The sequence below is a fragment of the Lutra lutra genome, chromosome 1 (genome assembly GCF_902655055.1).
Source record: "Lutra lutra chromosome 1, mLutLut1.2, whole genome shotgun sequence".
Lineage (NCBI taxonomy): Eukaryota > Metazoa > Chordata > Mammalia > Carnivora > Mustelidae > Lutra > Lutra lutra.
This window is the reverse complement of record NC_062278.1, coordinates 29,906,164-29,930,716: the sequence shown is the minus strand read 5'-3', so window position 1 is coordinate 29,930,716 and position 24,553 is coordinate 29,906,164.

Here is a 24,553-nt window from a genome sequence, read left to right as displayed (position 1 = left end):
ATTTCCAAGGAGTGGTGCACTGAAGCACTGGGTGAGTATTTTTGAAATTCTCTTTTATTTTTATTTCAATAAATGTACAATGCAGTAGTGAAGCAGCAGTCTGTAACCCTTGACTACATGTCAGAAGTGAAGAAGTTTTGAGCCAGATCACCCAACCAACATGATTCTATGTAAATTTCCAGTATGACTAAGATTCTCTTCCAGAGAATCCATATAAACACAAACCCTCTCTCTCTCTCCCCTTCTCTCTCTCTCTCTCTCTCTCTCTCACACACACACACACACACACACACACATATACACACCCACACACACGCACATACCCTTAGGGATAACCTTTCCTTCAGAGAAAAAATGGCCTGTAAATCAACTTTCCTTAGACACAATGGCTGCTTATTAGAGATCTCATCTTTTCAGCGAGGCAAGATAATTTCCTAAAAGGTTTCTCCAATGTAGATTTTGAATTGGAAAACAGTTACTGTAAATTAATATAATGTCATTGCTTTGAGAGGAAAGATTTATGTGCTCTTCCTCCAAAGGCTAGAAACTGAGCAGTTCTGTGTTTAGTCTCATCCTTTTCACGTCTTCTTTTTTATAAGAGAAGCCTGAAGACCTTTTTGCCATGAAGGCCACATTTTCTGTTAAGCATAACGAATCAAACACACTTGTATATTTTGTGTAAATGACACTTCAGCGTTGCTACTTTACCTAGTAAGAATGCTTTAAAACATACACTTCTGTAATGATCATTTTACCCTCTGCTTTTGAAAGTACCCAGGCTTCAGAGAAATTTTATAAAACAGATTTGCTATTGATATAATATGGCAATTTGCATTAAAATCTATATGAACTCATAGTCCTAAAAACTGTGTAGAAGGCACTTTGATAATGGACCATGTTCACTCATTGGTTTTCTTCATTTTATTTCAACCTACTATCTCGGCATTATGTTTTCAGTGGATTACTTGTTTTTACGTCAAATCATATTCAAGAGAGCCTGTAGCCATTTGGTTGTAGAATAGGAAATATTCATTTGTTTTTCCATATGAACTTGTCCAACTGTACCATAGTAGTCAACTTGTTCAAATGTTTATATTTCATAAAATTATGTTAGATAATAGTTATGTCCCACACTCTAGTCTATTTGTTTTAAGGGGTTCAATTTAGTGACAATTTACACAAATCCTTTCAATGTAGTGATAAACAATGTGCTGCTCATTTTTTTAAAACACATCTCAAAAAAGAGTTCTCCTACAAAATGAGCTATGATTATTAATTTGACAGCTCTGAAAGAATAAAATGGGATTTAACTTTGTGAAAAGGTCAGCATGTAGATTTTTCAACTTCTAGAAGCAGCCTTGAAAGCCACTGCTGATAGAGATGTATCTGGCATTGAGGTTGGTATAAGTGAATCAATCCAAAACTTCCCAAAGTCTGGCGATTTCTCCCACAAGTAAGTATGAAATCATAGTGGCATATTGTCTTTGAGGAAAAGCTTTGCTTCATGAAGTTCTGAGTATCTAAGCTCTCTCACTATGACTAAGAATCTTTGATGATAGAATTTGGCCACAACAGAGTCCCTCCTTCATTTACCCTTAATCATATATCAACAATTTTCTGATAACAGACAAGGAAAGAACATGTGGTTGGCCATCTCACAACAATATATTAAACAGATGCTCGGTGCCAAATGAATCTTTTGTTTTCCCAAGCTAATGAAGCCAGATAGAGATTAATATGCTTCCACCATTCTGGGTGTTAACCATGAACACCTTTTATTATATATCTCTAAATAGCAGGCAAGTAATGGGGCTTAAGAATAATAAATATCCAAGAGGAGATCTCAATTTAGGGATAATTCGCATGCAATACTATGTTCCCTCAAAAGTTAGGAGATTGTGGTTCCTAACCCCATACAACATGAGAATTATATTTTTATTTCTATATTCCTCATTTAAACTTAGTTTAGTAAGTCATGAAGGCACTGTATTTTCAATATGTTAATGAAAAATTTTAAATCTTTTCCTGTTTTGAAGTATAATTTTTGCAATAATTGTAAATTAGCAGATTCCCCTAAGCTGACACTCCTACTCTCAAATTATTATTTGTGTCACAGATAATCACACTTTTAAAACCTAAATCAAACAGCCTGCTTTACTCCTTTGTCTTGATGCTAAATGCTGACAATGCTATTTTTCCCTTTGAAATTATCTGGATGATCTAAAACACTGTACTTTACAATTAAAAAAAAATTTTTAGTTTAACTGAATACCTAAGTTTATGAAGGAAAAAAGTCAGAGCACTGGTGATGTAACAAGAGTATAAAACCCAGACAGAAATTACAATCCTAACTTAAAAATGTTGCTGTGTTTAGATTGGTGAATTTAATTACAAATTATTTACAGATTTTTCTTCAAATCAGAAAAATATATATATATAAAATTAGACACTGAGTTTTAATTGTGAAATATTTTTCTAGGTTCATTTGAAAAAAGAATTCACCTTGACCCTACATTAGTGAACTAAATTGGTATGTCTTACTAAAATCTCATTGCAGAGACCTTTACCCAATGCTAATGAGGAGTAATACTACTCATCAGTGGACTTTAGAGAAGCTGAAAAACAATGTACAGAAAAAAAATTTTTTTTCCATTGACTGTGCTGTCCCCTGAATGTTATATCAAATAGTGAGTGTGCAAATGTACAGTAAGTGTTATTCTGGTTCCTAATTTAATGTGTAGGATAGGCTATGAATTGCCCTGATGTTTTTATGACAAGCCAACTTAGCGAACAAATAGTTACAAAAAGCAAATCCTTGGATAGTAGGAGTACAGAGTACTGGATGGACTTACCATCAAAGAAGTACTAAGAGTAATCATAAGATAAATAATCCCAGTGGATCTCAATAATCAGTTTCAAGCACCATTCAAGCAAACAAAATAAAAATATTTCCTTGAAACAAAGAAGACAGCGTAAACACTAGTTAGATACAGAGAAGCTCTTCAAAACCTGAATAATGGGGGACGCCTGGGTGGCTCAGTTGGTTAAGCAGCTGCCTTCGGCTCAGGTCATGATCCCGGCATCCTGGGATCGAGTCCCACATCGGGCTCCTTGCTTGGCAGGGAGCCTGCTTCTCCCTCTGCCTCTGCCTGCCACTCTGTCTGCCTGTGCTCACTCTCGCTTCTCTCTCTATGACAAATAAATAAATAAAATCTTTAAAAAAAAAAAAAAAACCTGAATAATGAGGGTGCCTGGGTGGCTCAGTGGGTTAAAGCCTCTGCCTTCGGCTCAGGTCATGATCTCAGGGTCGTGGGATCGAGCCCCACATCGGGCTCTCTGCTCCGCAGGGAGCCTGCTTCCTCCTTTCTCTCTCTCTGCCTGCCTCTCTGCCGCTTGTGATCTCTGTCAAATAAATAAATAAAATCTTAAAAAAAAAAAAAACCTGAATAATGTTACTTGGCTTCCTTGAATAATTTCTGCATTTTCCAATTAGGTAATTTGCTTTTCAAGAAAAACAACTTTTAGCTTTAAACATAATGATTTTTCTTATACATCTTTGACTTTAATCCAGTTTGGTTAAACAAGGAAAAAATACCTCATTATTTTTTTTTTAAGATTTTATTTATTTATTTGACAGAGATCACAAGTAGGCAGAGAGGCAGGCAGAGAAAGAGGGGGAAGCAGGCTCCCTGCGGAGCAGAAAGCCCCATGCGGAGCTTGATCCCAGTCATGACCTGAGCCAAAGGCAGAGGCTTAACCCACTGAGCCACCCAGGCACCCCATACCTCATTATTATTATTATTATTTTTTTTTTTTTTTGACAGAGAGAGAGAAATCACAAGTAAGCAGAGAGGCAGGCAGAGAGAGAGGGGGAAGCAGGCTCTCCACTGAGCAGAGAGCCCAATGTGGGGCTTGATCCCAGGACCCTGAGATCATGACCTGAGCTGAAGGCAGAGGCTTAACCCGCTGAGCCACCCAGGCGCCCCCGTACCTCATTATTTTTAAGACAAATCTTATTAAGTTAGCAAATATTTTTCTTCACGGAACAAGTTTATACTAAAGGGTACAACAGTGAATATATAGGTTTAAACTTTTAGCACAAAATAAGGATTTCTATGAAGTCATTCAAAAACCAAGAGGGTAACAACAACAACAACAACAAAATTATTTTGTATCCTGGCAAAACTGGGAACATGTAATGCTCACCCCCACCCCCACAGGTAGAAATGTGGTCAAAAGCAACAGGGATCTAGTAGGAAAAGTTGTAGGAAAAAGATAATGTATCAGAAAATACAAACGGAGTATGAATCATCTCAGACAGGGGAAGCAAAAATGAACTTCTTCAAGACGAGGGCCACTCCTGGAGAAACGAACAAAATTCTCTTTTTTAGAAGTGAGAACAGGTGTGAACCTGGTGATTCACAGACCTGTACCCCTGGGGCTAATAATAAATTATATGTTTATAAAAAAAAATAAAAGAATTAAAAATTTTTTTTTAAAGTGAGAACAGAACTATGTCACCTGGTAATAGGAGAGTACTAAATTCAGTTTATATCTAAGAAACAGAGGAAATAAAGCTAAATAGAGAATAATAGATAGGTCATCTTGCAGAAACCAGTTTACCAGCTTGTCATAGTGACTGCAGAAGAAAAGAGAACATGACCATCTAAAAAAATAAAATAAAATAAAAGCAATTAAACAAACAGCAATAACAAAGAAATAACAACAAAAAAATCCCATGAAGTTACCTAACTCATTGGATGGGGAAAAGTAAGGAATAGTTGAACTTACACAGAAGAAACTCAGTATTATAAGAAAAACTGCAATTAGACTTGAGCCCAGCCTTAACACCCTGCCTGAAGAATAGTTGACCCTATTGATAAGAAAATATCATCCCTTCAATGACGATTAACTAAAAAAAAAATACCTTAAATAAGATATGCACAACATTTTTTAAAGGAGTAAAATAAGAGAGAAAACATGTACAGAAAATGAAAAATTCCCAACAGAAAAATTATTAGTGGGGAGAAGATAAAAATTGTGACCATATATTTTCACCATGAGTTAAAAAGAGTAATTGCTTCAATTAGTCAAGAACACAAGGCAGAAGGCCAAGAGTTCAGGGAATAAGTGACAAAACAATTGAGAGAGCTTTAAAAGTTGAGCTGGGGGGGTTCAGTAAAAAATGGAAGAAAATATTAAAATATCATAGAAATAAAGTGAATCTGAAAGGAGCACAGGAAAGAACATGAATTACTAAAATAATACTGAGAAACAGAGTACAGAAATTGAAAAAGAATAGGAAATAGAAATAGTTAAAATGAAAAGACATTTTTTAAAAAGAGAAAAAATGAATTAAAATGACAGGCATTGGGGCGCCTGGGTGGCTCAATGGGTTAAAGCCTCTGCCTTCGCCTCAGGTCATGATCCCAGGGTCCTGGGATCGAGCCCCACATCAGTCCCGTGCCACACCCCCCCACCCCTGCCTCTCTGCCTACTTGTGATCTCTCTGTCAAATAAATAAAATAAAATAAAATGACAGGCATAGAAAAAAATCAAAGGAAATTTATTATAAGCTTGGGTGATCTCTCTAAAAAAGAAAATCAAAATAATAGAACATAAGAAAAATATAAATATACAAGAAAATTTTTCAGAAACAAAAGATAAGACATCTAAAATTAAAAGAGGACATTTTATTCTAGGTACAAATGACACAGAAGAATCAATGGAATCCTAGCAAAGGCATATAAATTCAAATGAAAGATGCTTTGTGTAGAAAGGAAAAATACTAAGTCTTATGAAAGAAGGAAAAATCTGATTGGTCTTAGGTTATTCAACATCATCCAGATATCACAGGATAGTGAGAAAATACCTACAGATTTTTTTTTTTAACTCAAAGTGTTAAGAAAACTGTTTTTACACAACTGACCTGTTTTCCAAGTACAGTTACCAGACACAGAGTTTGAACTTGCACACTGTTGCTGAGTCATTTTTAGGGATCTGCTAGAGTCCAAATTCCAAACAATCTAGGAATGACAAAATCTTTGGTGAAAGAGCTCCACATGGGATGACCAGATAAAATAACAAGATGCCTAATATTCCTAATATTTCATGAAACATGCATATCCTTAAAAATTTATTCTATATTTATTTGAAAATCAAATTTAAGTGGGTATCCTCTACCCACTTTCAAAAGGCGAAAAGTATTTGTGAAAGAAAGTTGAAGCTTTTAACTGAATACCATAATTGAAAGAAATGTGGGGTCTAGGGTTTCAGAACGGAATGTAAATAAATGATCTTAACATCCTCTGGTGTTCAGAAATTGCATAACAAAAAATGAGAGGGGGAATGGGGAAGCAAGGTGAGACGAACCTTTAGTAACTGAAGTAAAAACGTATCATTAAAGTTAATAAGCAGTAGATGTAAAGTATATTCACCATTATAAATGTAGACACTAAGAAAGCTAATAAATCCACTAAAATTAGGTGACAGAGAAGGAAAAAGTAGACAAAGAAGGATAAATATACTAATTTTTATCAATGGTCTGATAAGAAGGGATTATCTAAAAACAGGACATTAACAATATTACATAGAGTTCTATAAAATTATAGTGATAAAGTTAAACATCTGGACAGAATTATAACTATAAATAGAAAAACAGAAACTGAAATTAAAAATGTTGTAAGACACAAAATAACATGCTAGAATTAAGATCAAATTATCACACAATAAATAAAAGACTTCCCTATATGTTTGCCTAGAGTAAAACCTAACTCTAGGCTCTACAAAAAATAGACATTGACCATATAATTTAGAAAATAAAAACCAAGATATCAAAGTACACAAAAGATTCACCACAAAAAGAAATCCATGATTAAAATATTTTATCAGGCAAACATTAAGTCAGGACACAAACTAAATGAAGAAGGGTATTTTTTTTTTATTGTTGTAAGTTGTAGTTCACAATGAACACCTATGCCAATAATTCCACAGTATCAACAGGCATAATGCAAACTGGGGAGAAAATATAAGGGAAAAAAGACAAATGCATTAATCTTGTCTCTCCATCCATGAAAATTAAAGGGACAAAAATAAGTAAAACCGAAAAAAACATAACTAAGAAACATCTAATAGTATATACCAAGCTCTGTATCTCGAAAAGGGAACAGAACACAGTCTACTTTTGAACATCCCTTGATTGTTTATAAAAAATAGAAATGTTTTAGGCCACAAAGAATTTAAGAAATTCCAAAAAGTAGCAGAAGATAGCATGCATTCTCTTATCACTCTGAAGGCAATAATAACAACAACAAAAATAAAAACTTCTGGGGGAAAAAAAAAAAACAGATCTTTCTTCTTGGGTCATAAAGGAAATCTTACACAAGACTGAAAAATATACAAAAAATAATAACAAGGACACCCTAAATACCTTCCTGGACACTATCAACAAATCATCTGGTAAGAATACAGAATTGTTTCCCTCATTTTATATTTGGTAATATTTGAGGTAATAGCCACAGAGCTAGTAAAGGGAGGAGTTGAATTTAAACTCAGTTGACTGACACCAAATTTGTTCTTTTTACATTTGGCATCAATGCCTTCCAAAGCATCAGGACCTTGCTTCCTTTATCTGTAAAATGAAAAAATAAGAGCTGGTATTTGACTGCTTACAACAGGGCATATAGTGTTACATAGGGTTTTTTCCCATGCATTATGTTTAATCCTCACATCAATTCTATGAGTTAAAAATCACTATGCCTAACTTAAAGGAAAATAAATTGAGGCCCTGAGAGTTCAATAATAACTTCTCTAACTTGTCTAAATATTCAAGGCAGAATCTGAATTCAGAAAGTCTGGTTGGCTGGAGCCTTAGTCACACCTCAGAGGTAGTCTGCCTCCAAGGTCTAGCTCTAGAGTTCTGTAAGATACACACCTTAGTATTCATGACATGACGTTTCAATAATTTATCACAGAACATTGTATGGTCCTCAGTGAATTACATGTGGATAATAGGATAACTATTCCGATGAGTTTTTCCCCAGGGTAAATAAAGAGTAAAATGCCAGGGTTCTAATCACACAGAACAACATCCCCAATTGTTAGTGAAACAAAAGAATTGTTTCAGTACTGTAGGCAGCACATGTCCCAAATAAGCTTTTTTAACCAACGCAGATGGTGTAGGTTTGATCCAGGGCTGTTACATAAACACGTTAGTTTATAAATGAAATTGTCCAACCTCAATGACAAATAGCTGTACATCTGCCTAATAATTATTTCTGTACCATTTTTAGAACAGAATACTGTAATTATTTTCTGTGATTATAAAGAATTTGGAAATGAATCACACAGATGCTTTGCTATTTACAGTTAAACAATTATTTTCCTTCTCCTTCCTTACTATCCAATAATATTTCTTTATTATGTTGAACCTAAAAATTGAACAAGGAAAGGTAAATGTAAGCCAACATATTAAAGACAGTAATCACCCAAATTGCTATACTGCTGGGGAAGTAATTCTATCATATGCACTCTGTTCCATTGATGGTGAAATTGCTGCTCTCATTAAATGGTTTGCTTGACCCTTAGTGGAGTAGTCACCATTTTCCTCTTTCAGCATTACAAGAATTTCATGGCTTGTCTTTTATCCCTGAAATAGATGTCTAATGATAAAAAGTTCCATCAAATTCTTGTCCATCTCATCTATCCCTGCTGCACTCTCTTCAGTTTGACTCCCTCAAGAAGTTTAGGTTATTTTCTATGTGGCCATCAATCTGGTAGGTGCTACAGGAAACACAAGCATTTCTATCACAGGTTAAGTATTGCTCTGGCTTGGATGGAGAATGAGAAAAATAAAAAGAGAGGAGAAAGCAAGAGAATACTGCAGAAAGAACTCTTCTACGATGTTTTACATACCTTAGGAGAAGTATTACAGAAATTTCTCATGGGTTCAAAGTGACAAGGTATTTTGTTTAGGAGATGCAAAGCAGGTAAAATTTGTCATCCTACAAGTATATAAAAAATGCTCTCCATATAATTAATGTGTGGTTATTCCTCAGGGTAAAGTGGTGCCCCATACAGGAATCACAGAGGCAAAAGAGACATTAAGCCATTCATTAATTAAACCATATAAGTACTTTAAATGAGAATTTTAAAATTTGTGAAGTATATTTTAACTCACATAAAAACAACTCACATAAAAAATGTAATAGAATTACATTTATTAAATAACAATCATGTGTTTAATATCAGCAAAAGATTAAATACTAAAAGATTTATTAAATTAAATATTAAAAGATTAAATACTAAAATTAATAGGACTATGTGATCCTGCAAACATAAGTTTGATCTTGTTCCACCACTCAACTATGTGTCAGGGAGCACCAAGGATGAGATCTGAAAGTGATAAATATCAACATTAAAGGTAAAAAAAAAAAAAGAGAGAGAGAGAGAAAAGAAAAAGATAGGGTATACACAGTCTTTAAAAGACTCTGTGACTGATGATCTAGAGAGTATGCTGGTATAAAATGTTGAATATCATTTTTTCCATAATAATATGACATTTTGCAAATGTTAAAAGTCCAACTGCTTGTTAGAACATTAACCCTATGCTTGCCTCTGAATTCCTATGAATGATCTTAACTCAATAATAATATGAAACCTTTAATAATCTATGTGGTCACTAACCAAATATATATGTTAATGAACCTATAACTCTGGCAAAATAATCTTAATTTCATAATTTGAATAAACTGATGAAAAATTTTAGAAATATTTGTAATCTTATTGTCATCTCCCCATAAAAATCAAGAAATATTTGTTAACAAAGTGAACTATAGTAAAAAATTTTTATGAAAGTTATTCATAGCATAAAATGTTTTATCTATTGTTTCTCTTTGAATTGAAGAGGGAACAAGCCATTATAATAGTGTAATATCTAGTTCATTTGACCCATCCAAAATTGATTTGGTACATGAGCCACCAGCAAATTCATTTATTACTTTAGAACAGCAACGTTATAAATGCTATTTATTCATGAATGACAACAGTCCTCCTACTTTACATAAGCAATTTAACACAGTTCATTTGTTCAGGTGTACATGGTGAGAAACAATTTATATACATTATTTTTCTCTCTCTAACCACTATATCCCCATATTATATTCATTTCCCAAGAGCAGTTGCTTTAAAAAAAAAAAAAAGCATCTGAAGGAGATTCTCTTTTACTTTCCCTACAGACATGATTTTCCATGCAAAATAAGTTTGCTAACATAAACAGTTTTTCCTCTATATTTTGAAAGAACAAAGAAATTTGGCATTCTCTATATGGCATACAAACTGGCACCATTTTTTTTTTTTTTTCAGTTCTAGGGGACCAAAGCTATTGCTACTAATCATAGCACTAGAAGTATTAATGATAATAGTAGTGATAGTATTTGTACTTGATAACTCTTTAAATAGGTCATAAATTCTTTTTGTTAAAATGAGTTACATTTTTCAGAAACACGTACAGTTTTATGTGGGAATAGTTAAGAGCAACAGGCAAATAAACTTCCTAAAGATGAACAAATGGAATGTTTTCTTCTTTGCTATAATCTTAACTGTGCATCATATGTAACTATCTGGGTCAAGTATGATTCAATAGTTAGAGAAGTTCTACTACAATCCTTGGTGTTCCCGAGTTTTACCATGAATCTTCATCTGAAAATCTCTGAGAGGAAAAGAACTGAGAATTTCATTTCCATCAAATTTTAATCCATCCTTCTTTGGGGAAACACTGCATGATCTTTCGCATTAAATATCTGAAGGGACTCCTTCAAGAGACAGAATTCTTGGGGCACCAGGGTGGCTCAGTCCATATAAGCATCCAACTCTTGGTTTTGGCTCAGGTCATGAGCCATTGAGCTCCAAGCTCTGCGGGGAGTCTGCCTGAAGATTCTCTTCCTCTGCCCCTCCCCACACTTGCTCTCTTTCTCTTCCTCAAATAAATACACCTTTGAAAAAATAAAAATAAAATATAAAAACAGAGGCACCTGGGGGTACCTAGGGCTCAGGCCATGATCCCAGGGTCCTGGGATCAAGTTCCATATCCAGATCCTTGCTCAGTGGGGAGACTGCTTCTCCCTCTGCCTGCTGCTCTCCCTGCTTGTTTTCTCTCTCTATATCTCTTACTCTCTCTTTCTGACAAAAAAATTAAATCTTTTAAAAAAATTAAAAATTTTTAAAAATTAAAAAAAAAGAAACAGACCTCTCCCAACACTAATAAGCAAACCAAGATTTTGATATACTTCTTAGTATTCCAAATTAAGTATAGTGAGTCCTTTCTGTCATTTATACAGGAATACATAAAAGATAACAGAGTAGAACCACTGCTACAAATAATGGATCAAGTTTGCTGGAGGATTCTCTAAGCAGGATTCCATTTTATCTGCACTTGAAAACTCTCCCTCCTTTTCTCTCCCTCCCTCCTCCTCTCTATTTCTCACTTCTTACATAGTCAATAGAATGTGAATAATGTCATCATTTTTTATATTTAACTATTTTTATGAAAAAAAAAATTTTGCTCATGGGGCACCTGGGCGGCTCAGTGGGTTAAAGCCTCTGCCTTCAGCTCAGGTAATGATCTCAGGGTCCTGGGATTGAGCCCCACATTGGACTCTCTGCTCAGCTGGGAGCCTGCTCCCCCCCCCCACCCTCTCTGCCTGCCTCTCTGCCTACTTGTGATCTCTGTCAAATAAATAAATAAAACCTTTAAAAAAAATATTTTGCTATTGCTATACTTCTTTCAGGTCTCAAGGGAACTTTCTCTGGCCACTGAGACTATGTCACTTCCATCTTTTAGAATAAAATGTATTTACCAAATATATTTATGGAATTTCTAAAATGCTTATAGTTTTCACTTAAAATTTATTAGAGTCCTTTCTCTTTGACATCGTTCTCCCTACTAACAAGCTGGGGGCAGGCAGTGCAGAAAGAATGATCTGAAAACCACCTGAGGCACACAGTGGGAAGATTATTCACTATTCTAGGTGTGCTTCCCTGAGAGGCAATATTCAGGGAAATGCCTTGAAGGGAACAAAGGGGCCTGCTGGCACCATCTCCCTCCCTGCCCCTTCCCCACCAGCATAAACACAGAGCCTCTGGCAGGAAGCAACGGGCACTGTCACTGGCTGCTCACACAAAGTTCCAGCTCCCTTGTGCTCTAGCAGTACTGCCTTTCTGTCAAGTTTGCCTCAGTACCAGTGTGTTAGGCCCCTCCCCCAGAGGACCAGGACAAGCCCCTGCCCACACTGCCCACACCACCTCTCCTGACCAGAGAGTTCTGCAAGGCTTCAGTTCTAGTGGGGTTGGCATCAGGTCTCACTTTGCAAGCAGACCAGAGCACACCTAGCTGAAACTCACCACATTCAGGCCAGGGACCAAACTTCTCAAAGCAGGCAAGGAGAGTCTCTGCAGAAGATCGGCCTGATGGATAGAGCAGCCAGTACACAACAGCAGAGCACATGTAGCACACACCTGAGACACTCCCTGACATGACAGGACCTCTTCTTCAGAAGGCCATTACTTTCAGTAGCAGGAGACTAACTGGCTTTTCTAACACATAGAAGACAGAGACTTAAACAAAATACCAAGACAGAGAAAATTATCCCAAATGAAAGAAGATAAGACCACAACCAGAGATCTAAATGAAACAGATATAAGCAGCATGCCTGATGGAGAATTTAAAGTAATGATCATAAGGATACTCACTGGGCTTGAGAAGATAATAGAAGAAATCAATGAAACTCTTACAACAAACATAGAATTAAAAAAAGAATCAATCAGAGATGAAGAATGTAATCAACAATATTGAAAATGGGCTTGATGCAATGAACAGCAGGCTGGAAGAAGCAGAGGAATTAATGATCTAGAAGACAAAATAATGGTAAATAATGAAGCTAAAAAAAAGAGATAAAGAAGAATTATTCAACATGAGAATAGAATTAGGGAACTCAGTGACTCCAACAAACATAATAACATTCGTATTACAGGAGTCCCAGAAAAAAAAAAGAGAGAAAAGGGACAGAAAATTTATCTCAAAAAATAATAACAGAAAACTTCCCTAATTTGAGAGATGAAAGAGACACCCAGATCCATGAGGAACAGAGAACTCTCATCAAAATCAACAAAAGCAGACTAATACCAAAATATATTGTAATTAAATTTGCAAAATATAGTGATTAAAAAAAACCTTAAAAGCAGCAGGATAAAAGAAGTCCTTAACTTACAAGGGAAAACCCATAAAGCTAGCTGGAGATTTCTCCTTATAAAAATATAAATTTCAGGAGAGCAAGGAACATAAAATTTTCTTACTACTGAATTGCAAAACCTAGTATATCTATGTTTGTGAAATCATGGCTATTAGGAAACTATTAGAAGAGGAAAACAAAATACCTTAACCACAGAATATAAAAATTTCCATATAAAAAACAGACGCACTATTGAATCAATGTGCTCTGCTATTAGCCTAGTTTACATACACACGCCATATTCATCATTACTGGTTAACTTTCAATGATGCCAATAGAGGAACTGCTGAGCTTCTATTTGGAAACAATAACCACAAACTCTCTATAATCTCTGTACCAGTTTAACCCCAGCTGTGTTCAATAAATTTTCTATATTCTCAAATGAGTTAAAGAGAGACATGAAAGAGCCCAACTCTTTTACGCAGTTCCTTCAACTTTATTGTTTATTAAAATAGCCATAATAATGGACTAGAAAAATGTATATCATTATCCCCATGACAAAACAATGAATAAGCAGATGCTTTCCAGAAATGGCCCTACTATCCAAAAAATGTGCTGGGACATTAGATCTTACCTGTGGAACTTCTCCATACATTAAAAAAATTCATCTCAACATCATCTACCTACTATATATCTACTATACTCCAGATTAAAAAAAAAAAAAGTTTTGCTTTACAGCCAATTATTATTAAACATTTCAAATAAGTAGTTCTAAAAGCAGCATTTTTTAAAGTATCTCATTAGCCCATATTTCATAACCGATTTCTCTTTTCAATTTTTTGAATACTGACATAAGCCTCAGAGGTTGGTAGAAGGAACTTACAAGCTAGGATGATTTCTTGAGGGCAACAGCTTAATATCTGCAATAGAAGCTTTTGCTTGATAAATTTCCACTAAACTCATAGGTTACTCAAGTCAAAGAAAAAATAAAAATGGCAACCAAACTAAAGGTGAGGAAAGTAGCTATGCTTATGTGTGCATGCACATACACACACAAAAAAAAACTTAGTAGAAACTTCTAGCTGATGAGAGTATGACATCTGTACATCCATTTTAAAGAGTTCATGGACATTGCTCAATTGTTTATGGTATCAAAGAAACAAGGTCAAGGGGTGCCTGGGTGGCTCAGTCAGTTAAGTGGCCAGCTCTTGGTCATGACCCTGAAGTCGGTGGGATTAAGTCCCAAGTCAGGCTCCATACTCAGCAGGGAGTCTGCTTGAAGATTCTCTCTCTCCTCTCCCTCTCCCCAAACTCACTATCACACTCTCTCTTTCTCTCTCTCTTAAATAATAAATAAATCTTAAAAAAAAAAAAAGAAACTGAAGGTCAAATCAATGCTAGCATAAATGTTTATAAAAACAGTGAAGTCTAAAATCTTCTGCGTGACAAGGCTTAGATAAAGCCATAAAAATAGAATGAACTTAGAAATGAAAAAGATCTAGGTTTTCCTCCCGGCTCTAACCCTCTAAGTTAAAGGAAAACATGGATATTAATAGCTCTGAAGTAGTCTACTAATATTCAGTGAAATAATGTGTAGAAAGGGTATAGCAGAGTTACTGCAACAGTTATACACGTTAATTCATTCTATCTCCCTGACTGTTCGAGGATTCCATTAAGACCATGTGCAAGGAAAGGAAACTAGAAGGAATACTTAACTGAAGACAGGAAATAACAGAAAATAGCATTTTGCACATGCACTGCACCTGGGGCTCTTGCTCTACACATCTAATGTAAAATCTGCTAATTTAATCCTAGTGATACTCTGAGGAAGACAGGCACAGAGAGGTTAAGTAAATTACCCAAGGTCATATAGTAAGAGAGGGGCAAGGCCAGGATTTGAACAAAAGCTGCTAGCTTCAGAGCCCATGATTTTTTTTTTTTTAAGATTTTTATTTATTTATTTGACAGAGATCACAAGTAGGCAGAGAGGCAGGCAGAGAGAGAGAAAGGGAAGCAGGCTCCCTGCTCAGCAGAGAGCATGATGCGGGGCTCGATCCCAGGACTCTCAGATCATGACCTGAGCTGAAGGCAGCGGCTTTAACCTTAACCCACTGAGCCACCCAGGCGCCCTAGCCCATGCTATTCTATTTCCCTAAAATCTAGACCTGGTTCTAACACTACTTATTTGTGGATCTTGGTTACAACCAGTTAACAGTGTTATTTAAGTGAGATAGACATACACAATCTTTAAAAAATCTAAATTAAACTTTGTGTATGAATTTCCACAAATTCGGAGGCATTTGGAATGGCATAATTTGCAATGCATGCGGCATAGCATACTTTCAATCCCATGCTGTCGTTCCAGGGGCACATCAAAGAGATTGGCTGTCATCATCTGTACCTGCTGAGACTCACGTACAAGATGTCCATGTGGATGACAGAAGAGCAGAAGCATTGAATTTCATGAGAGTTACTTCCCATGGCTAATGCTACAAAGAGCCATTAGGGAAACAATCAGAATTTGTTTATTTATTTAAAAATTTTCAGAGCAATGCTGGATTTACTAATATTAATGATACTAATCATCATATTCACTTTGCTAAATATTTTACATATGTGATTGCATTTGCATCTTATAATAATCATATGGAGGGATCTATTTTTGTATCAGTTTTACACACAAAACAACTGGGGAAGAAAATACAGATTTTTTTAACTCACCAGCTCGCAAACCATAGAACCTGAATTTGAATCCAAATCTTTGCCTGGAAAGTTAATGTGATTCTTCCCATAGTGATGAGGATGAAAGCATTTTAGGTAATTAAAATGCAAGATATAAAAAAATCACAACAAACTGTTGTATTATTCTCATCTGCCATTGTCATTTTTAACTTGTGATTGGTGCCTATAAATTGTGCAAGAGGAGTGGATTTATCAGAGGTAGAAATGCTAATGTCAGGGGCTAGGAGTAAAACAGACTGTAACTATCCTGCTTGTATCATTTCAGAAAAAGTAACGATTCAAACTGTGTGCTCACTCTTTATATCCTATAGTGATGTATTTAAAGTTGAGTTTTCTAATGAAAGTTCTTAGTTTATTGCTATTTCAGGGAAATCTTTTCTTTCAAAATGAAATTCTTAAAAGCTTTTGAATCCTAAATTTACTTTTAAGGAATACTGGCTAACAAAAAAAGCATGTGGAGATCATATTTAAGACTCCCAATACTAGTAATTGTAGTAATCCATCATTATACAGCAGAAAACTCCAATAACCAGCTTTTAATATGATGGTTGTTCATAAGTTCATGGACAGAGAATGTTCCATAAGTGGGTTACAACACACATGTCATCCAGAAGTTTTGCTTATCAGTTCAAGAACAACAGTCTCCAAAGAAGCATATGGTTCTTTGCAGGAAGTATGAGGTATCCGCGTACTGGCTTCACACAAGCCTGTGTCACATTGAGAGAGCAAGTCATTTAAAATCTAGTTGAAGGGGCGCCTGAGCGGCTCAGTCGGTTAAAGCCGCTGCCTTTGTCTCAGGTCATGATCCCAGGGTCCTGGGATGGAGACCTGCATAGAGCTCTATGCTCAGCGGGGAGCCTGCTTCCCTTCCTCTCTCTCTGCCTGCCTCTCTCCCTACCTGTGATCTCTGTCTGTCAAATAAATAAATAAAATCTTAAAAAATAAAACCTAGTTGAATAAAATCTAAGAACTATCATAAATCATAACCTCTCTGAACAGAAAGTCATCCTGTTTAGTTACATAACAACAAAACTCACCTGGTAATGTCATACTCTTAGTGCCCAAGAAATTTGCCTTTAGATATTTCAATATCTGTGGTAGCGCTCACAAATGATCATGATATCACTTCATAAAAATTGGTATTTCAGGGGCAATTATTTTTCCAAGATTACACTAATCATGCCCCTTACTCTTGTCAGAAGCTAAATTATGAATTTGTAGTATGATAAAGTCAAAGTAACATGCACTCTGGAGTACAGCTTCTCTGGGTCTTCAGCTTCACCTCTTACTAGTTGGGTGCTCTTGGTCATATAACTTAATGTTCATTTTAATGATCAATTTCCTCATCTTTCAAAATAGTGATAATTATCTTGAAAGCTCCTGTGAAGGACATGAAATCACGTACATAAAGAATTTAATAAAGATTCCATTACAAGCTGCCATTAAATAGTAGTTGGTGTTGTACAGTTGCTATTATGAATAATATCATTTTTATTAACATGACTCCTTCATTGAAAAGTTATAACTAGTAATCACAAAAACGTGACACATTTTCTGGATAGAATCCATTCATTCTACTAGTAATACCCAAAGTATTAATTTCATGAAAAGACATCAAATGCTTAAAGTTTAGATGTTCACAAAATTCTCAGGCTCCAAGATAATTTCATCTGGATACAAAGTTTCTTTAAAATTCACTTTAAATTAGAACTATACCTTTTTAATAAGAAGAAAAATAAACTGTAAGCAATTAATCAAATAAGGTATTCCTCACTTCTTTGTTCAGAGTCACTCACATTCAGCCAAAGAAGTTGGATTATTGAGTTATGAGCAAAAAGATAGTCTACCTCACCTACTAAAAATCACAGCACCACTGTGGATGGCAATTTGGCAATATGTATTAAAAGACTCAAATATTTTTACAAGCTATAGATTTATCAATTAAGCAATGTCAAATTTAAACAAATAATCTTTAAAGTCTATACAGAGAGGATCAGTCTAGAAATCTATGTAATAGTCCACAATAGAGGAATGGTCTATCTAGGTCTATCATTTATCCATTATCATGACATAGTTATTCAATTCATTGTAACAAATGAAAAATTAATGAAAATCAAGTAGCAATTGGGAAATTGCAGGATAAAGAACTGCATACAACTATTATTTAAATTAATAAAATAGGAGTGACTGAGTGGTTCAGATGGTTAAACATCTGTCTTCAGCTCACCTTGTGATCTCAGCATCCTGGGATCGAGCCCCATGTTGGGTTCCCTGCTCAGCAGGGAGTCTGCTTTCCCATCTGCCTCTGCCTCTCTCCCCTGCTCATGCTCTCTCTTTCTCTCTCTCTCTCTCAAATGAATAAATAAAATCTTTTAAAAAAATTAGCAAGTTAAAAAGAAGCCTAGAACTAATGACCATAAGGGAATGCATCAAAACAATGGCATTTAGGGATTTGAGTCTTTTTTATCCTCAGGATTATTCATTTTTTTGGTAATGTGTTAACAAATAAAGCAAGTAATTTATAAACATTTGTATCAGCCCTACCTCTAGACACGGTGGGAGATTACAGAGGAAAGTACATCACACACTGAATGTAACTTTATTAGTACCTACTCTACCTATTTCTCACAAAAGAAGGTCTTCATTATTCAAGGGGGGGGGTGTGTGTGTGTGTATCTCGGATTTTCAGATTTAAGTGCAGCACCACTTACTGCCCCTGTGTGGTTAAGAGCTGGGAGTCCACTATGCAGAGGCAGGAGTGACCAGCCACTACCTTCCAATGACTCAACAATAACAAAAACTAAAGGAAGCGTTGATTCTTTTCTGATTATGATAACAGCAGAAGTTTCATATTGGTTGAGAAAAATACAAAAAGAATTTAAAAAGTAAACTCTTTCTTGGTTGACAAAAATATTTTAATAACAACAAAGATGATTCTTTGGGGGAAAAAATCTTGAAACATATAATAACGCTCAAATGGTGGGAAAATGTCAAGTACTTTGATACTACAATAACTCATTCTCAGTATTTCATTCATTTTTTAGTTCCCATTGTTCACCATAATTTTGAGGGTGAGATAAGCATAAGGGGCTATTGTTGAAAGTCTGCTCACACTTTATTTCTAAGAATTCTCTCTCTGCAAAGGTTTCCATGTTCTTTGAACAAAAGTGTCAAGGAACTAAACACAAAAGCTTTTGCCCTTCAGTGAAATCTCCGTATAATAGTTCCCATGATTTTTCATGGTTTAATCCTAAATCATAACCTAAGGGTTTATTTTTTTTTTTTAACAAATTGAAATTACCATTCACCACTATCTTAAAGATGATTTTCAGATCTATGTTTAGAATTCAACTGCTTTGGACCTTAGTAAATCTTCATTAAAATATTTTCCTTCCATCTATTTATTGGAGATATTCAAGAATAATTGTATAAATCTTTAATAATTAATGTTGTTTTTCCATCAAGAGTAAATACAATTTATTATTTATCTTTTTATCTTTCATTTATTTTTAAGTCTATTAATATAACAAACCAGCAAAGTTATAGCATTAGTGCTATTTGTAGACATTATTCCACTAAAGATAATTACAAGTTAATTGTGTTGACAGATTCACGCTGAATATACATTTATTCAATAGAAAATTTCCTAAGTCAATCAATAATAGTCTACTGAAAATTTATTTTTAAAATACTCTATTATTAAGAAAAAAAATCATTATACATTTTAAAGTTTTCAGTGACATATAGTAATTTTGCCTGCTAAATATAGTCAGAAAATATTATATAAAAAGGTAGTGGTTGGGGCACCTGGGTGGCTCAGTGGGTTAAAGCCTCTGCCTTCGGCTCAGGTCATGATCCCAGGGTCCTGGGATAAAGCCCCACATTGGACTCTCTGCTGGTCAGGGAGCCTGCTTCCCTTCCTCTCTCTCTGCCTGCCTCTCTGCCTATTTGTGATCTCTGTCTGTCAAATAAATAAATAAAATCTTAAAAAAAAAAAAAAGGTAGTGGTATTTTACTATAAAACTTGAAAAAAACAGACATGCAAAAATAAACTGTAAAATCTTGATCAAATGAATATTATATTTTAAAAATTATTTGAAAATAATTTATTTTTCTTCTGGACTAAAAATAGTCTCATTTGACTTTTTCCTAACTCTGGAGGGATTGAACACCGAAAATATTATCTAGACTGATGAGTTTTTCTGAAAGGCAAATTATATTAAGGAGTATTGCACCAAATTTCATATCTATAGTTTCACTATCATTCAACAGATACATTATCCATTGATGAAAAGTGACATGGAAAGGGATTTCTCGTTCAAGAAGCAAGCAGACAAATAAGCCTAAAACCCAAGAATAATTGGTAATACTAAGAATTTTGAAGTTCTACAAGATTTAATGAGAGGAATAGAAACAATATCCCTACGTTATTTGTATTTTGAGAATCAGTGTGCATTTTGAATTTTGGCAATCTGTCTATGAGAATAGTAATATATTTTACCAAATTCCTGAAACCAATGGGGGGAAAAAATCACTTTGGTGATCAAGGTACAGAACAGTTAAGATTTATTGTTTTCCAGTCCACAAGAGATAAGATAATATGTGGAAATAATGAGAAATTAAGGAATGTTCCTGGATCTTTGATAAGAAAGAAAGAAAGAAAGAAAGAAAAAAGAAAAGGAAAGAGAAGAGGAGAGAAAAGAAAAAAGAAAAGAAAGGAAGGAAGGTAGGAAGGAAGGAAGGAAGGTAGGAAGGAAGGAAGGAAGGAAGGAAGGAAGGAAGGAAGGAAGGAGGGAGAGCTATGAAAACAATGTTATAGTTGGATAGAATGAGAGACCCATTTTGAGTTCTCAGCTCATCATGACAGGTTAACGGTGGGTGGAGCTATTTCAAGTGATTCAAGTGATGGGTTTGTGGTGGGTAAGAAGACCACTATCTGCACCAGTTCTGAGAAGCATACAGTCTTCAGACAGGTTACAAAACTGCATTGTCAATGAGTCTTTCCTTCTGGACAGATCATTTATCCATGAATTGACTGAGTCAGGGAGAGAGCAGGCTGCCACCCTCCTACAGCCTTGTAGCTAACATTCCAGATGGAGTAGGTGCATCCCTTTTCCTTTTGAAGTGAGAAAAGGAAAGAACTGCGAAGTGAATCCTGTGTGTGTAGGACCGAGGCGGGGGTGGGGGGTCTTTTCAGGACAGAGGGTGACTTAAATCTTTTATGTGTTGGAAAGTGCCACATGTTTTCGAAAGGGGCTTTTCCTGTTCTGAATATAACCATTCTGGGCAATTGCACATAATTGTAATGAATAGAAATAGAAAACCCACAGATGGAAGAGATTCTAGAGCTGGCTGGCTAGCATGGGAGCAAGAGCCTCCCTCGGAGTGTGAAATGATGCTAAGTATATTAGTTTCCTTATGCTGCCATAACAAAGAGCCACACTTCCGGTGGTTTAATATAACAGAAATGGATTCCCTCGCAGTTCTGAAAGGTAGAAGTCCAGGAATCACAGTATCAGCAAAGCCATGCTTCCTTGTCTCTTCCTAGCTTCTGGTAGTGGCCATCAGTGCTCAGTACTCCTTGGCTAGCTGCTGTACTTCCCATCTCTGCCTCTGCTGTCACACAGTGTTCTCCCTGTGTGTCCCTGTCTTCACACGGCTGTCTACCCTTGGACTTCCTCTCTCCTTTTCTTATAACAACATGGTGTTATTGATTAAGGACCCATCCTACTCCAGTATGACTTTATCTTAACTTTTAAACACCTGCAATGACCTTATTTCCAAAGAAGGTCATATTCTGAGGCATTAGGGGTTAAACTTCAATACATTGTTTTGGAATACAGAATTCAACCACAATTTTGGCAAAACCAGCAGTCTCCTTGCAAGCAGTCAGAGTTTGCTTGGCTAGAAGACTAGGTCTTCATCAGTTAGGACTGCTAAACCAAAACAATCCTAGGCTGGGTGGCTTAAACAACAAAAATTACCTTTCACAGTTCTGGGGACTAAGAAGTTCAAGATTAAGGTAGTGACTGATGCAGTTCCTAACTGTGGGGGCAGGGGGCTCTTCCTGGTGCAGAAAGAAAGGAAGCATGCTCTTTCCCTTCTCTTCTTATAAGGGCACTTGTGACTTCATTACCTAAACACTTCCCTAAGGCCCCTCACTAAATACTGTATCATACTGGGGATTAGAGTTTCAATGCTTGAATTTGGGGGGACAAAAACATTCTGTTCATAGCAGACTAAATTAAATACTTTTCTTCAACTAAGTTTGAGAAGTCATAAAACAATGTGAAGTTTGCATGCTTATCGAGGTGGGCAAGGTTTAAACATACATTTTTTAGGATCAAGACTAAGAGAAATGATTGGTTCTTACAATCCCCGATTTTTATTTCACTATTTATTCTGTTTTCTTAAGCATGCCATATTTTGTTGTTCCCATCCCTATCTTTTCCCTCTATGCTTTCAAAGTTTTTGTTTATTCTGATTGCACACTGAGGAGAGATTCAACAAGGACTTTAGCCTCTCAAGTTTCCACAGTTCTTAAATATGTACCTGGTAAAATTTATTTTTCTATTTGATTTTTAATTCTAGGACCTCAATACCCTTTTTATTTCCACTTGACATTTAATTCATAAAGTCTATTTCCATACACAATTATTAGACTTTTCAAGTTTCAAGTCAAAAATTATTTGTGGGATGCCTGGATGGCTAAGTGTCTGCCTTCGGCTCTAGTCATGACCCCAGGGTCTTGGGATTGAGTCTCATATCAGGCTCCTTGTTTATTGGGGAGACTGCTTCTCCCTCTGCCTGCTCTACCTGGTGCTCCTCTGCTTGTGCTCTCTCTCTTCCTCTCAATCCGACAAATAAATACATAAAATCTTAAAAAAAAAAAAGTATTTGCAAAGAAACAATGAGGTCTTATGTGGTAGTTAAGGACATGGATTCTGGGGGCACCTGGGTGGCTCAGTTAAGTGATCAACTCTTGCTTTTGGGTTCAGGTCATGATCTCAGGGTCGTGATCTCAGGATTGTGAGAGTGAGTCCAGGATGGGGCTTCACACTCAGTGAGGAATCTGCGGGAGGATTTTCTTTCTCCCGCTCCCCTACCCCCTGTGCGCTCACTCTCTCTCTCTCTAAAATAAATAAATAAATCTTAAAAAAAAAAAGAAAAGAAAAAAAGAACATGGACTCTGAAGCTGAAATGCATAGGTTCAAATCCCTGCTCTCATATATCCTTGCTTTGTAATACTGGTCAGACTAACTTTCTGTGCCCCACTTTCTCATCATAAAAAAAGGTGGTAATAATACTAATGACCTGGTAGGGTTATTTTTAAGATAAATGGATTAATACACTTAAAAAATTAAGTAAAATGCTTGGTAAGATGAAAAGTGTTGTGTAATATAAACTGTTATTGTTTTTATCATTAAAGTATAACCTGACATTGAAAGGTGGCAATGCTCTTACCGGTAGAAAGCTTTCTCATGGATCTGGTTTAGGAAAGATGGAATGGGAAACTGGAAGTGGATCCTGTTCCTGACACTTACTAGCTCAGTGAACTTAGACTAGCTATGGAAATTCTACAGTACTCAATTTTATGTCTTGCAAATTAGGACTAATCTATCTCATGAGTGTTGAATAAACTGGGGCAAAGTGTTCAGAGAAGCATTTGGCAAATGACAAGCTTTCAAACATAACTTCTTCCCCCTTCCTTTCTTCTACTTCAGCTTTGGACGGTGGGGAACATGAACTAGAGAAATAGAAGTCTGGAGGATCGGAGACCAATTAAAAATTACTGCAATATCAATAGTAACATAAGAAGGGAGTCAGATAAAGAGCCATTAGCAAGAAGAAATAGAAATCAGAGATAGTAGAAAGCACAAGTCAATTCTTGGTAAAGGATTACATGTGGGGTTAATGAGAGATGGAGAAATGAGTGATGAACCAAGGCTTCTGCAAAAGAAGTTCTTTAGGGTGTTACCTTTGTTATGCATATTTTATCAATCAAGTTAAATGTGGTATGATTAGTAGTACCTGAAATACTGCATTTTCTACCCTTCTAAATCTTCAAACCCATACAGCCATAATTTTAATTTTTTCAGTATTTTTATTCCATTCTTCTCTCCAGTTTTATTCCTGCTGAACAGTCTTGGTTTCTCTGCAACCTCAGAGAAGCATTTTAATGTCACTGTTGAAAAAAAGCATTTTCGGGGCACCTGGATGGCTTAGGCGGTTAAATATCCGACTCTTGATTTCAGTTCAGGTTATGATCTCAGGATCGTGAAACCAAGTTCCACGTCTGCTCCACGCTCAGCTGAGATGCTGCTTAAGATTCTCTCTCTCCCTCTATGCCTCTTCCCCCACTATAGCTTGCTCTCTTTCTCTCTCTCCTTCTCAAAAATAAATAAATAAATAACTTAAAAAAAAAAAGAGTATTTCATCTGGAATGATATTATTATAAAATCCATTTATGAAGTACTTGCCTACATCATTGTTTATTGTACTGTGGACTCTATTCTATATCAGCAAAGCCTCTGGCAATAATTTCAACATTGCTAACTATTTAAAAATCAGTATCAGCATTATTA